Below are 12,247 nucleotides of genomic sequence, written 5' to 3' on the forward strand. Positions count from 1 at the left end.
CTTTGCAAAATATGACACTTGTGGTGCTTAGGACCAGCCTGAATCTGTTCTGTAGTCCAGCATCAACATTTTCTAAGTACTTTTTGAATAAAACACTGAAAGCAACACCTCAACTCCCAGGATAGTTTTGGTCAGCATTTTTTAAACTCATTCTAGAGTACTGAAGCCCACACTGCTGCTTTAACAGAGTCAGGAGATCCAAGAATTATTAATGGTGGAAGGGCACTCCTAACATTATTAAACAAGACTGAATTAATGTACTCAGGAGTACACACCAGGATTAAATGTCAGAATCACTTCCGAGAAGGAATAACCAAATCAAAACAATCCTGCAAGGTTAGAAGACTCAAGGGATTCATGGCATATTTAGTGAAATTATGAACCCTGCTTTCTGACTATCAGCTCCCATAACTTATGGTCTTGTCACTGGCATTTTAATTCAGAAGAACCAGAGAGATTTTTTTCTTTCTTTCTTTCTATATTTATTTATGCCCTTATGCAAGCTGAACATCAGAGCTCCCAACTCTGAAGGTACGAGTCAGCCACATGGAGGCTGTCACCCAGGCAGCTATGAAGGGACTTTGTAATGCTGACCCTTCATATTTGTGCCTGCAGGACTAATGTACTGGCCAGTGAGGCATGACTGCAGTGTTGGCTTGGTGGAGCATGCACACTCCTAAGCATGTGCATGCATTCAGCTGCAGTACAATGCACCGTCTGATGGCCAGTGTACGTTACTCTGGTCCTTCTTGTTCATGTGCTTTCCTCAGTTTGAGCTTTGGATTGGATCAGCAGTGGACAATGCTACTTAGCTCCCACCAAGATGGGTGAGGAAGAGTCCTATCTCCCTGCATACCTCTCAACGTCTTTGCTCAACATTTCTGGACATGGCCCAAAATTATTTGGCGAGCAAAAGAAAATCTGGGACAGTTTTTAAATATTACACTAATTCACTTAGAAAGTTAATAGATCAACAGGTTTTGCATCAGTATACATTTTTTGAAAAAATGAGAATTATGAATTTCTAATATTTGGCATAATTGGCTAACTGCTTATTGTAAACCTGAATGATTTACCACAAAATCAAAAACTATATGCGGGAGAAGGCAAAGATCAGGAATGCACTACAACGTAGGCTCAGTTGAAACCTATGCCTTCTCTCAGCACATACCTCTCATCATATTTTTGCAGAATCTTCAGATTTTTACCTCATATTTTTATAGTCTGTTCTTCATAACATTTATGGTTTTCTGATATGTGATTGAGATCCAGTGTCACAAAATAATGACATAGATTAGAAGTTCAGACTTCATATCTGTCAGAAAATGCAACTTTATAAGTTTATAAGAGCAATATTTAAAATCCATTCTTGATTTTGGGCCATTGTCCCCCAAATACGTTTAGCTTTGTCCAAATTTCTTGCACTTGGGGGTTGAGAGGTATGCCTCATTTGCTCCTTTTCTGTGTAAGCGGCTCCTTAGTCCCAGACCATCTGGCTGATAGTCAAGTATTTTTCTCTTACACACACAGCCAGAAGTTTCTGAATGTTAAGGGGACAGCTGTAATGATATTCTCTGAGGGCTCCTTTTTTAATATAACCAGTGTTAGGCATTACATTTGTTAACTGGCATGAGTATGATATAATAAGCTGCAGCCTTGACAAGCAGTTAACAACATATCAGATTGTGATCACTTGCTTTAGTTGCATCCTCCTGCTCCCCTATAAGTAAAGGGGGATCTGAACACCCACAGATTAGTACATCCCTAAACCAGCTATGCTGATTAGGGGCTTCCATTCTAGACTGAAGTGCAGAGGGTAAATCTTTGTTGCTGCTTATATAACTGATTTATATATTCTGATGTGTATTAGACTGATTCAAGCTTCCTTGACCGAGAACAGAAATGACTAAGTATGATATCTCTATCCGCGGTGGAAACAGGGAGTGTGAATTTTAGCAGTGCTTGAAGGATTACCTGATAATAAACTGCATACACTACATCTTACTGAAAATTGAAACAGCACACATTAGGTGACTGACATTAATAATTTATACATACACTGTGCTGCTGATAGAGCTAGAGCATATGATCTTTGTCAGTAACTCATGTAGAGTGTTTAAAAATAAAATAAAAGGTTTATATGCTCTTTGTTTAATGGTAGGTGAGCTGGTCTGCTGACCCTTTTCAGTTACGAACCAAGATGGTTAACAAGTAAAGTACAGGAAGAAACTAAGCAAGTACAATTTTGTTGCATGAGAGTGTAAAATACATAGTTAATAAAGAAAACATAGAATAAAGCAAAGTCAAAGTATTCACAGAGAAAATTATGCACAGTATTTACATTTTAGTTTATATACAGTATTTGCATCTTATTTTAGTTTATATAGGTATCTACAACTAAGTCTTTAGTTTATATGCAGTACTTACATCTAAGTTTGTAGTTTATGTATGATCCCTGGGATTTATTAACAGTTGTGTAGGCTTTGCACTATGCCGACATGATGTAAGCATGTTAAAGCGATGAGAAGCAGCCCTAATCAAATATGCATACTGCTTTTCGCACCTACACATTTGCAAGCACATTTTCATGGCCAGCAATAGTGTTCACGGCCATGGAAAGGAGCTTGCATGCACAAGCATAGAATGTAAACAAAATGGCTTGTAGGCAAAGCTATGATACGAGCACACATTGTAGCCTGGAAATATTAAAGGCAGGTAGAGTTAAAGAATTCTGAATGAGGGGGAAGTGAAATGGGGAAATTGTATACAAAAAATAATTACTGCTTTGTAGTAAACATAATCAATAGGGAAGAGGAAGTGGGTCAAGTTAGTCATAAACTGCAGGCAAATGTGCTGAAGTATCAAAGAAACGTTGCTAACATAAATCCTGCCATATTGATGTAATGATAATTAAATGTCAATTACAAAGTCAGTATTAAGCATATAAATAAAAACGGACATGCTAACAAAGGATGTGATAGGGTTATGCAGCTGCAGTGTAACAAAGATGAGTTGAAATGTGATAAATGCATTAATAAAAGGATGAGTCAAGGTAACAGCAAGGACAGAAGATGCATTCTGGAATGAATGCAAAGACTGCAGTCATTATATATGAGATGTATATACAGGGAAGTTATCTATGAAAGGTGATCCTACAGCTGTATTCTCCTCCTCAACATGTATACACAAGAACAAATGCAGCTTACAGCTCTAATGTCACGTACATCAGAAATAGCCATCTTTTCAAAGAAATGCAAGTAGTACCAATAGGAAAGGGGTTTATCACCTATAAACATATAATAGAAACGCAGGTGTTGTGTACTCATGTAAATGCTAAATCATAATAACTGACAAATGGCCACACAAACTGGATGACAGTTCATTATTTCAAGTTTTACATAGCTAATTTGCAAACACTCTCTTCTATTTCCCTCTGACTGTGTTGTCTGACTTACACTAATTACTGACTCTCTCTCTCTCTGTATATATGTATATATATATATATATATATATATATATATATATATATATATATATATCAGACATCTAAGATATACACATATGAAGATATAACAATGACACTTGCATTTTGCATAATTGGATGGTCAGCTTGTGACACTCTGGGTGTGTTGTCCTCATCTGCACCAAAGTCAAGGATTCTGTGGAAACCCTCTGCCAAGCTATGTGGATCTCTTATAGTGGGCAGGAACTCCTCTGTCTCAGTTAGTGGTGGTTTGGTAGAGGACCACCTCCTGTATCCACCTGTTTCTGGGCAACTGCAGCCACCCTAATTCAGGCATAGGTTATCATATCACTTACCTGGTGTTGTATCTGGGAATAAGTTCTCCCATGTCCTCCAACAGCATTGATGTTGTTGACCACCTGCTGCCATAACCTGTCTTTGGCAGACAGGCCACCTGTACCTCTCCCTAACAGAAAAGCTCCATGGCGATATAAGGCCTGAATAATGACCTCATTTTCTGCATTAGTGTATGGTGGTTTATGGAGTACAGATTTCTTCTTGGATGCAATATTCCTGTACTAGATGAAACAGAAAACAGACACATAATTAAGTATATAATACACACAAACTGGATGGCTGTGAACTCAAGTACGTGTGAATACATGCATCGCTCACACACACAATTTAAAATTTAATGCACCCTATGACTACACACAAGTTAGGACAGCCACAGCCCCCCAAAAAATTTTAACTCAAATATCAACTTCTTCTTCTTCTTCTTTCGGCTTTTCCCGGTTAGGGGTCGCCACAGAGAATCACCTGTCCACTCATGACTGGCAGTAAAAAATTCACAATGTAGCATTTCAAATGTAAGAAAATTATTATAAGTGCCTCTCCACTTGTATGGAGGGAAGTCAGGGAGAAATCCAAAAATATAACACAGTTTTTGCTCTGCTAACAGGTAAAAATGCCACATCTTCCTACAAAGTTATAATGTACTCATCTGCAATAACTGTGTAAACAACAATTAAGTACAACCTAAAAAATGTAGGTCTAAAATTTTGTAGCATGCTTTTTGTAATGCAGACATGGATATTCAAAAAATGGCATAAAGAAAAAACATTAAGGCAAAAAAATGCTTTTCGGTGGCCAATGCAATTCACCTTTTAATCCATCCATCCAAAAGCATTATGTGAGAAACAGCAACATACCTTGACAATGCAGCAATGTAGAAAGTAGATAAATCTCCAAATGTTGTGTTTATTTAGCAGAGTCGAGATCACTGGATCCAAACAGTCTCCCCAGTATGATACAAGGGCACGATTACCTTTATATTTGTTTATTTATTTATTTGACATTTGTTTATCGGGGTGGTTTGACTGGGTCTATAAAACCCATTTTCAGCAGAGGCCCGGGGTGAAAAGCTCCACATACAGTGCAATACAAATACAGTATAATCCAATACAATAAAAATTACATTAGAAATACTATACAAAAAATAAGCTGAAAGAACAAACTGCTACAAGATGTTGAAATATATTACTACACAGCTAGGCAATCATATACAGTTAAAACACTACAGACAATAATAGTCACTCTCACCATGCATGATGTAGACATTGTCCAAAAAAGTAGTATGTAGGTAGTGCATTGTTTGACAATGACTGTAATAGTACAAGCAAAATAGAATGTTAGCTTCAGTTAGAAAAATAGCAGCCAGAAAGTTAGTGATGCAGATAGATAGTGAGAGAGTTAAGAAAAATAGAAGCAATAAAGCCTGAGCAGTAGTTTAAGGATATGGTATAGAAGCAGAGAAGGAGTTAGAAGAACCTTAGTATCTTGTAGTCTGTGAGAGATTGAAATGTGACAGAAAGAGGAAGACCTGAGCATTAGGCAGGCTTTATGCAGGAGCAGAGACATGTATTTTTGAGATTATTTTTTAAAGAGGCTTTGAAATGGGTTAGTGCAGGCATAGACCTGGTAGCTAGAGGTAGTGAATTCCAAAGTATAGAGACAGAGTATGAATACAGAGAGTGTCGCTAAGAGATTTTTGTCTTCCCATCATAGGGATCGATTTGGTGTGTAAGGTGTGACTAGACTGGTTAGTGCAGGGCATGCAGTAGGCTTGAAAATAAGGTTGTGCAAGGTGGATAGCTGAATAAAGGCAAGTTGGTTGGGGAGTTCAAGCCAGTTTAATTCTAGGAGTGGTTTACAGTGGTGTGTGTGATTTTTAGAGTTTGTGGCAAACTTTGCAACCTTGTTATAGCACTGTTCCAACTTGCTTAGGGTAGAATTTTATAAGTTAGTTAAGTTAAGGGCACCATAAAGAAGGGAGGGAAGTAAACATTTTTTGCAAGGGTAGTTTTGGTTGCTGCAGTAAAGAAATGTTTGTTTCTATATAAGAGTCCCAGTTTTTGATGAGTTTTCTTTATATTTTGCTGTATATGGGGTCAAAAAAAAGTATATTGTCAATGATAACACCTAGAAGTTTGGTTTCCTGCACTATTTCAGTGTTGTCAGATGCAAGGATGTTGAAATGATCAGTGACAGGGGAGGTATTTCTGGGATAAAAGAGTACTAGTTTTGTCTTCTTTGGATTAAGAAAGAGTTGGGCATTTCTTAGCCAGGATTTGACTGCAGTAAAGGACTGTTGAGTTTTTGAAAGTAGTTCTGGTAGTGATTGAGCAGTGCAGATTATGGTGGAATCATCAGCGTACTGAATGAAGGTCCCAGGGTGAGAGGCAGTGTAAAGGCTGTTTGTGAAAATGTTGAAGAGTAGAGATCCTAGGATGGAGCCTTGGGGGACTCCAGTAGGGTTGTGGAGGAAGGGTGAAAGTTCATTGGACCAATTCACTTCTTGTTTACGATCCTTGAGGTAGCTCTGAAACCATTTTACTGTGTTATGTGAGAAGCCTAGGTTAAACAGTGTGTTCAAAAGTAAGGCGTGAAGCACTGTGTCAAAGGCCTTGGAGAGATCAAGGAATACTGAGGCTGTATAGCATTCTGCATCTCTGGCCTTGTTCACGGTGTCTGTAAAAGATAATAAGTCAGTAGCTGTGCTGTGTCTAGGTCAGAAGCCATGCTGTTTTTTTGTTAAAAGGTTGTTTTGCAATAGATATTGCATTACCTGCTGATGGATACCTCTCTTGAGAATTTTGGATATGGGTGACAAGATGGATATATAGGATGGAAATTGGATGGATCAAAAGACTTGCCTCCTTTGTGGATGGAGGTGATGTGAGATTGTTTCCATATGGTAGGTACTTCTGAGTAGGATAAAGACCTATTTATAAGGATACTGATTGGGTAGGTGACTGAGTAAGCAGCCAGTTTGAGGTAGTATGGGTTTTAGTTTTTGTAGCCGTTTCTTAATGGTGTCAGTGGGTATGGGCTGAAATGAGAATGGGGTTTGTTTAACATTTTGTTGAGAAGGGGGATTAGTTATGACAGGGTTAGAAGTAGTTGATCACCTGAGGTTGGTGTCTGAATAGGTTGAAGGGTGGGGGGGTCCAGCATTAGGGGTGTTAGTTAATAAGTCTGAAATTGATTTTATGAAGTGCTTGTTAAAGTTTTCGGCTATTTGTGATGGAGGGGTATCTGGTGATAGGGTGTGCTCTCCATTTTTTCCAGGGTTAAGTAGAGAAGATATGGAGTGCCAAAATTTACTGGGGTTAATTTTATGCTGGAGTTGAGGCTGGGAATAATATGACTTCTTATCTCTGTTGATTAGTGTTGTCACTTTGTTACGTAGTGTTTTGAAATTAACATGATTTTGTTTATTTTTGTTTTGTTTCCAGGTTGACCAGGCTAGGTCCCTTTGCTTCATCAGGTGTTTACATTCCTTAGAGAGCCATGGTGCTGAGTTCTTTTTGATTCATACGAATGGGATCTAGTCTATTAAGCATTTGAAGGGAGGTGTTATTCAAGTATAGTACAGCATCATTAGGGGGTAGTTGTTTAAGGGGTGTCCAATCTATTTCCTGTAAGAGATTGTTGAATTTATGCTGACAAAATTTTGTTGAGTTCCTAACCAATTTTATAGTATGTACTCTTAGTTGTTGGGAGTTTGTTCTAAGGGAGTAAGCTGGTAGATGATCACTCAGGGAGCTAGGCAGTGTACCAGAAGAGGGGTAATTGGCAGGGTGGGATACTAGAATCCAGTCTAAGGTGGATTGGCAGGTAAGATCTTTTTTGTATCTTGTGGGAGCTGAGAAAAAACATACAGATTTATATTATTTGTGGGGGAGTCGGAAGCTATGGTTTTCCAATCTATATTTACGTCTCTTAAGATTATTGTTTCAAGGCTTATTGTTTGAGATGTCCAGGATAAAATATTTTCCAACACTGGTATATTATTACCTGATGGGATATTCTTACACTCTTCAAATAAACTATTAGTTAGCATAAACAAGTCCAACAATATGGCAGGTGACTCTCTCTTTTCAAACACAGCTGGCAAAAGCTAGAACCTTCTACCTAGTGAACTTACCTTACTTCCTTCCCTACCCCTCTTCAAACAAAAAGTCAAATTATTCCTTAGAACACACTGGTTATACCCTTGCAGTAACACTAGAATTTCACCCCTGTTCTACTACTTCCCAGTTTCTACTTTCAAACTAGACAATATTTTTTAGCATGAATGAAAGAGTGAACTGTAAAACTACTGTAACATTTAAGTATTTTATTCCTCAGAAGATCATGTCCTAAATTCTGTTCTTTGCCATTTTATGTACAATACAATGTATTTGAAATAACTGCTGTTTACTATTTTATTGTAAACTTCTACCTAGTTACTTACTGTTTTGTTTGTTTATTTTTATTGTAATCTTTAACCTTTGTTATTACTGTGGTTAGTTTGGAGCTTTTCTCCCTGGGCCTGTACTGAAAATGGACATATATCCAGTTAGACTAGCCCGGTCAACAAATGTAAAATAAAATAAAAACAAACAAATAAATAAATAAATAAAATAAATCTACATTACTATTATGCAAATTCTTTTTGATAGATTGAGGTTCCAAAAAGAGATTAGTACCTCAGCATTGGAAAAGGTGGGTATATTACTGGTGTAGGGTGTGATGTTGAGTATAGAAGGATATAGAAGTGCTAGCCCTCAACCGTTTTTTTTTTTTTTTAGATCTATCTCTTCTGGTTATTGCAAAGTTTGGAGGTATTATTTCTGAGTCTTTTACACCGGGGTGTAGCCTTTTTTCTGTAAGGGCTAGTATGTCAGGTTTATTTTGATCAATCCAGGTATGCAATGGGGCTATTTTATTACATATACTTCTAAGGTTGAGCGTAAGTATGTTTACATTTTTGAGGTTACTCTTTTGGTTAGGATTAGAATGTGGGCCAGGGTTAGGATTTATGTCTCCACATTTGAGTGGGTAGGTAATAAGGAGTACCATGGGAAGTGTTTTTTATCCCTAGGTGATGATACTGGTGTCAAGTATGGTTTTATAGCAGGTGAGGAGGCCAATTTGTGGCTTGAATAATATGGGAGGGTATAGGGAAAAAGCTGAGAGGAGATATGTGAAAAGCTGTGTTGTTTATTGGGATGATGGTTGGAGGAGGATGTTGAAGTGTATTGATGTGTGGGTGTAAGCAAGGATATAGCTGTAGTGAGGTTGAGAATTAATAGTAAAGAAGCTAGGCAGGTTAGGAGGAGCATGTCAACTGTGATAGTGCATTTAACAATAGTAAAAGTGGTATTTATGTGTTAGAATGTAATATCAGGTGTAAACAGAGATTTTGTTATCTAGTGATATGTGTGCAGCTGAAGGTAAGGTTGGAAATGTTTTGACTTCAGGGTGAGCTTTGACAATGTGGTTAGGTGTTTTGCCCTGTGGTTTGTGATAAGAGGAGGTGAGGGGAGATGTGACTGGTCAGTAGTACAATTATGGCGCAATATTAGTTTATGTGTATAATAGAAGAGAAGGTGGTAAGCCTGGAGTTAATGTAAGACAGTCTGAGGCAGTGATAGTATTGTGATGGTAAAATAGAGTAAGATGCAAGGAATTATAGTAGGGGGGATGAGAATTCAAGCTGATGGATGTAAGGGGAAGCAGATAAGTTTGGTTAAATAAAAGTAGGTAAGATGTGAATGAAATGTGGGTGTGGACAAGATATAATTGTATATGATTGCATCAGAGGAATGAGGGGGAGTGGTTTGCTTGAGATATGAGTAGATGTGCCGGGGGAGGGTGGGGTATGGGAGAAGGGCAGGGGAGCGGATTGAGCAGAGTGAACGGAGCAGGAAGAAACCTGCAGATGGTTTACCACCATAAACAATCAGTGAGGTAGAATGTTCCTGAATACAAAGACAAAGTGAGTGAACTCTAAAAACTTGACCTGAGTCACAGCATCTAATTTTATAGTTATGGGCTTTTCAATGTCTTTTCCAGGGATCTATTACACTGATAAGAGTAAAATATGCTGAAGTGTTAATGTAGCTTCACCTTAAGCAGTAAAAGGCCTATGAATAAGTGCGGGTGGGGTGGGGATATCCTTCCAGCAGATTCAACCCTACAAACACACTAGTGCATGACTTAACAAATTAAATTATTACTCAGAGTCTATGAATTTGTCTTACATTCATTTAACTCAGTGTATTTTTTTTCCTTGTGAAATTTTGCAACTGCAGGTGAACTTCAGCTTTGCAAGTTCTTTAGGTAGTCAGTTGTTTCACTGGGAGAGAGAAAGAGAGAGAGTGTGCAAGTTAATAAGAAAATCTTGATAGTTGAACAAGATAGGTACAGTACTATTTGTCTATACTCGTCTACATTAAGTAACGTTTGGCAAACAAGAGTAGTGCACTATATTTCACAGTTGTGCATTTCACCTTTCTAGCCTTTACACAGGGCAATATGAAAGCTTACTTGAGATATTTGTAGGTATGCAAGTTTGTGATTACTAAGAACAAAAATGGTGGCTTCCACAGTATAGAAGGAGAGGAGAAAAAAAGAATAAGCTAACACATATGTGTTTCCATGCAAATATGGGGCTACTGAAATGTAGGTTACAGATGTTATAGAGACAGGTAGCACACCTATCTATTAGATCCCACTCTTTGCTATACAAAATACAGTCTGTACCTCTGCTGTTTAAGCACTTAGTAAAAGGCAGCCAGCTAGAGTGTGTAGCATATATGAAATAAAGAAGCAGCAGCCTTAGGCAATGACAAAATAAATAGAAACTCTCATGGATTAACAATTGCCTACAATACCCAGTACGTGTGTAGTTCATACAAACATAAAATCAGGTATTACAATATAAGCCTTCAGTAGGAGGGACAGAAATATATATATTCATAACATAAACATATGCACTAAAATTAGCAGGGAGAAAACAAAATAACAAACACTTAGCCAGATGGCAACAGACTTACTTGATGTAACTGCAGTACAAACAGCAAAATAAATTGATTGTTTTACAGTAGGATTCAGTGAAACTAACAGCCAATAGACACTTGTTTATATAATTGCTACACTTTAACAGCAGAAAGACAACATTTAGCTGTTATTACTGAAACCTAGAGTAAAAAGTCAGTAGAAACATGCTGATATATTTACTAAACATTAACAGCAAAAGACACAACACTTAGCCAGAGTTAAAGACAGTGAAATCGTAGTTGTATTTTTCTAGTACAAGGTTTAACCAAAATGAAATAAACTATACCGTTAAGATAATACAAAATCCAATGTACCTTCTTGTAGAGTGAAGCTGCTGGATGGATGAGTTTGGAGCCACAAGGGCAAAAAAAATGTAGTGGGAGACCCAGCTGAGAAGCAGGGAGGGCCAGTCAGTTCCTTCAGTGGAAAGCAGTTACTTACCCCCCTCCAGAGATGGTTTACCACCATAAACAATCAGTAAGGTAGAATGATCTTGAATACAAAGACAAAGTGACTGAACTCTAAAAACTTGACCTGAGTCACATCATCTAATTTTATAGTTATGGGTGTTTCAATGTCTTTTCTAGGGATCTGTTATGCTGATAAGAGTAAAATATGCTGAAGTGTTAATGTAGCTTCACCTTCAGCAGTAAAAAGCTTAATATGCTGAAGTGTTAATGTAGCTTCACCTTCAGCAGTAAAAAGCTTATGAGTTAGTGGGGGTGGCAGTGGGGATATCCTTCGAGCAGATTCAACACTACAAACATAACACACTAGTGCATGACTTAACAAATTAAATTATTAGTCTGAGTCTATGAATTTGTCGTGCATACATTTAACTCAGTGTATTTTTTCCTTGTGAAATTTTGCAACTGCAAGTGAACTTAAACTGTGCAAGTTCTTTAGGTAGTGGGTTGTTTCACTTCTTGTAGAGTGAAGCAGCTGGATGGATGAGCTTGGAGCCACAAAGGCAAAAAAAGTAGTGGGAGTAGTGCAGAGTCAGCCTTATGAGCACTGTGAGTATGCAAATGAGGTGTTGAGTCATTAGATTCCTGAATGCCACAGCCTGCACTACATGTAGAGAATGCAAACATGATGTAAGGAACTACACAATTACATTCACATGCACTAGCTCTGCAAGGATGAGCATTGAGAAGTGTTACCTGTTAATGGCTTGAAGGTGTCTATGATTAGTCTGACTGCATGAACAATCAGCATTTACAGTCTCCCCTCTTTGATGTACACAACTGAGGGTATGTCAGGGAGAAGAGACTTAGCAAAAGTCTGAAAGTACATTGACTGATTTAGGAAAGTAACTGTTATAACATTCAAATGCTTTATAGACCACAGTTACTGCACCTTACTAAGAATTGTTACTGATATTCAAGGCAGTAC

At 37.8% G+C, this 12,247-nt stretch overlaps 1 protein-coding gene across 1 annotated transcript in view; it reads left to right on the top strand.

Annotated features, from left to right (window-relative positions):
* Positions 1-12,247, top strand: part of LOC122815440 (zymogen granule membrane protein 16-like) — a 438,821-nt gene that overhangs the window by 133,234 nt on the left and 293,340 nt on the right. The gene's annotated exons all lie outside the window — the stretch shown is intronic.

This window comes from Protopterus annectens, chromosome 11.part0 (assembly GCF_019279795.1).
Source record: "Protopterus annectens isolate FY-2018-M chromosome 11.part0, PAN1.0, whole genome shotgun sequence".
NCBI lineage: Eukaryota > Metazoa > Chordata > Ceratodontiformes > Protopteridae > Protopterus > Protopterus annectens.